This window comes from Rattus norvegicus, chromosome 4 (genome assembly GCF_036323735.1).
Source record: "Rattus norvegicus strain BN/NHsdMcwi chromosome 4, GRCr8, whole genome shotgun sequence".
Taxonomy (NCBI): Eukaryota; Metazoa; Chordata; class Mammalia; order Rodentia; family Muridae; genus Rattus; species Rattus norvegicus.
In genome coordinates, this window is record NC_086022.1 from 89760859 (window position 1) to 89765203 (window position 4345).

Here is a 4345-nt window from a genome sequence, read left to right on the forward strand (position 1 = left end):
CAGGAATGAGTTTAGTCATTGGTCAAAATGGTCTCATAGGCGACCCCCAACCCCCATATCACAGGCTACTACCAGGGTTCTTGGTTCTTTTCATGATCTAATGATAAATTCCTATTGCTGAAGACATAACTTATATTATTGAATATAGGAAAAACAGAGCTGGTCCCCAACTAGAAGCTTCAGTCCTACTGGCTTGTGTTCATGGTGTTGCAAATTACTTGTGTGCTACCAGAGGAGAAACATAATCATTGATTTTACTCAGCTGCACATTCTGTGACCTACAACAGAGACTGGACTGCAAGATACACTGTTGTGATAATGCCACAAATTTTGAAGTAACCAAGCACTTTTTGATTGGATTTAAGGCCTACTCTATGAGATGGAACTCATATATGACACTGCTAGTGTAGTCAAAAACCTGAGACTAGATGGTTCAGTGGCCTAGGGGAAAAACTACTACTATTATTTTGCTTAAAGAACAGATTGACTAAGCGAATCCTGATGGCATATTGCTATACTGATAGACTAGAACAGTACTCAGTTCTCATCAGAGATGTTTCTTGCAGTTGATGGTAATTAACAGAGATCTACAGATGCACAACATGCAGACAGTGAGAGACTTTGGAGACCATATAAGTAGACTTTGAAGGGATGTTCAGTTCTTCTCCATAAGGCTTAGGGATCTATGTAGGAGAGGAAACAGATTATAGGGGCCAGAGATATTGGATCTTTTACAGACATAATAGATAGGACTGATATAAATATGAGCTCACAGAGACTCTTGTAGCATATACAAGACTGTGTACATTTAAGCCAGACAAAATCTTAGTACTGGGAAGGGGGAAATGGATGCATATTATCATACCTAGAAACTATTTTCAATATATATCTACTGGGAAGTGAAAAAAATAATTTTCTTAATGGAGTGCCACTAAATATATCAGACAAACTCTAGGACTTGCCCCAATTCCAGGAGGAGTGGTAAACATAAAACAGACTCTCTCTCTCTCTCTCTCTCTCTTTCTCTCTCCCTCTTTCTCTCATTCTCTCTCTCTTTCTCTCTCCCTCTTTCTCTCATTCTCTCTCTCTTTCTCTCTCTCTCTTTCTCTCATTCTCTCTCTTTCTCTCTCTCTCTCTCTGATGGATTATTTGTTCTGTTTTGGTAATTTTTGTATTATTGATTTTTTCATTTTGTTTCATCTGTTTTTTTGTTTTGTTATTTTCTCAGTTTTTTGGTTGTTTTTGTTTTGCTTGTTGAAACAAAAACAAAGTTTTGTTTATAGAGAGGTGAGGACTATATGGGAGGATTTGGGGGAGGGGAAGAATATGAACAAAATACATGATAAAATAAAAATTAACTAATTTATTAGAGAGAAGCTAATAAAAGATATAAAATTAGAACATTAGTTGCTAAGCATCCTGCAATTCTTTTTAGAGATGACAAGACTCAAGTTATAGTCAAAGAAAAATTATATTTTCTTTCATCATTCTGTCTTCAGACTCTTCTGTACCACTTCTTTTCCTTTGATTAAATGGAAAAGAAAGAGGGGAGGAAGATAGAGAGAGGAAGTAAAAAGAAGAATAAAAAAGAATTGAAATAAAAAAAGGTGGGGCTCAGTGCACTCAAATTGCACTAAGCCATCTTCTGTCCCTTGCAGAACATCATGGAGATAGAAAAACGTCGTAAGGAGAGATGAAGGATCCACAGCACAGATTCCAAGCCCACCACTCTCTTAGTCAATATTCTAAGAGACACCATGACCAAGGTAACTCTTACTTATTGTTGTTCTTCCTGTGGGGTGGCAAACCCTCTCAGTTAACTCAGACCTTTCTCTAACTCCTCCATCGGGTACCCTATTCTCAGTACAATGGTTGACTTCGAGCATCCACCTCTGTATTTGTCAGGCCCTGGCAGAGCCTCCCAGGAGAGAGCTATATCAGGCTCCTATCAGCATGCACCTCTTGGCATTCCCAATAGTGACTGGGTTTGGTGGCTGCATGTGGGATGGATCCTCTTATAAAGGAAAGCATTTAGTTGAGGCTTGCTTACAGTTTCAGAGATGTAGTCTATTATCATCATGGTGGGGTGCATGCTGGCAGGCATGTAGACACAGTGCTGGAGAAGTTGCTCAGAACTACGTCTTGATCTGCAGGTAACAGAAAGAGAAACATGTGAGAACTGGGCTTTCCCTAGTTGCTTGATAATTGTAGCTGATCACTCCTGTGTGTTATCTACCATCTTGAAGTCAACCATAAAGCCCATTTAATAACATTGTTATTCAGTGAATAGTGTCCTGTTTGGATTTTCACTATTAAGATGCAAAGAACATTTATTAAAGTATTTGTTCTGATTGTAATGAGTGTTGGTAGTCATCTCAAGAATTGATAAACTCATTCCATAGGTTGTTCAAATAACTGGAAATCATGGAAAACCAGCAGACATATTCATAAAGAAAGCAAAAGTAACAACTTTATTGAAAATAGTTCCCTTAAGAATGAGAGAGATTCCAGAGCTGGTAGTTTTGGGTGTTGAAACTAATTCTGGGTTGGTGTTTTATAGGGCTCTGGGGTCCCCCCTTTTCTTCTATTGATCCTCTTTATAGCCCCATATTTTTTTCAGTCTTCTCAGAACAAGAAGCCACCATGTTAGAGTGGATAGTCTCATGTTCCCTGTCTACTTATGTACTCTAACCCTTGCTTCATCTCTCCTTTCACAGATAGACACTGAACGTCTTTCTAAGGTCGTCTCATTCCCTACCCTCCTTGGTCCTGGTTGATGTAAAGTCTGAATTGGGTTTCTGATCATGCTAGCCATGGCTGGGGGTTCCCTTTTCTCAAAAGGGGTCCTCAAGAGTTTTGGAAGTAAGTGTCATAAGATCATAGTCACTTTGGAGCCTTTGGGACTTCCATTCAGTTATACTGATATCGAGAAGGGAATCTTTTCAAGTCCTGGATGATTCTTTAAGGGCTGTAACAAAGATACTGGTTTTTATCTAGAGGATCACAACATATATTCCATGAGATGGACAAATCATCAAATGTCTGAGAAAGTCAGAGATCAATAAATAGATAAAGCCAAAGTAGTGGGCTTATTTTAAACAGCTTCCTTTAGGATGGGAGAAGCCTCAGAAGTGGGAGTCTATTAAATTGATTCTGGGTTGGTTATAGGACCCTTGCATTTTCCTTTTTCTCCTAATGGTCCTGTTTATGTCCTTGTCTAAGAGTTATTATTATTTTTTCTCTCCCAATATCTTCTGGGAACAAGAAGCAGTCATCTTAGAGAATCTGTTTTCACTTTTCCCTATCTACCCATGTCCTTCTTAAATAATGTATTGCATATGTTTTTCCAGAAGTATAAAACCAATCAGATCAAATTCAATGAGTAGGGAATTGTGCTCATTACAGAAATGCAAGAAAAGTGATATGAGTTTAAGAGATTTATCAACAGATTTTATTTCCACTCCCCCAGCTAATAACTGGGTAAGCTGTCATTAAGAATTCCTGTTAAGGGCTAGAGAGATGGCTCCACGGTTAAGAGGAGAACCTCTGCTCTTCCAGAGGTTCTGAGTTCAATTCCCGGTAATCACATGGTGGCTCACAAACATCTATAATGGGATCCAATGGCCTCTTCTGGTGTGTCAGAAAACAGCTACAGTGTACTCACATACATAAAATAAATAACTCTTTAAAAAATAATTCCTGTTAATTTCCTTGATAATTATGAGGATTTGGGTAAATAAATGTTGACTAATATTTGAAAACAAATTAATACAAAGATTTTTGATAAGTCATTGCAAGATTACCATTATCATAGGTTTCTGGGCATCAATTTTCTTTTTTACATTTTGTAACTTCTTGCATAGGTTTTATGGCTTCTCTACAGGCACAAGCCAATGTGTGCACATACACACAAAACTGTTACTACCTAAAGCATCTTACTGGTATGTAGCGGGGGAAAAATACTCTGGGAAACTAAAGTGTTGTTAACCCCATAGGTACCTATTACATTCACAGAACACACAGTGTTGACCTCTCAGGAGTTAACAATGAGCAAGGCCAGCTGCTTCATTTCTGAGGAAGAAACTCATGTCAGGAGAGGCTAAGCAGTAACTGAGACTTCTGACACAGTCTTCAGATTGTCTTCACTATAGGTGTCCTTTCTGTAGCACAGAGCAAGACATTGGAGCATGTTGGAGCATGCTTTGACTTACAGCTTGTAATATCAGAGTTTTAAAAAAATCCTTTGTGCATTACCAAAACTTATAGCATAGTGACCTTTTGAAGTGAAACAGTTTCTCTCAGATCGAAACCTATCCTGCAGGGAAGCAGGTCATTTAAGACAAAA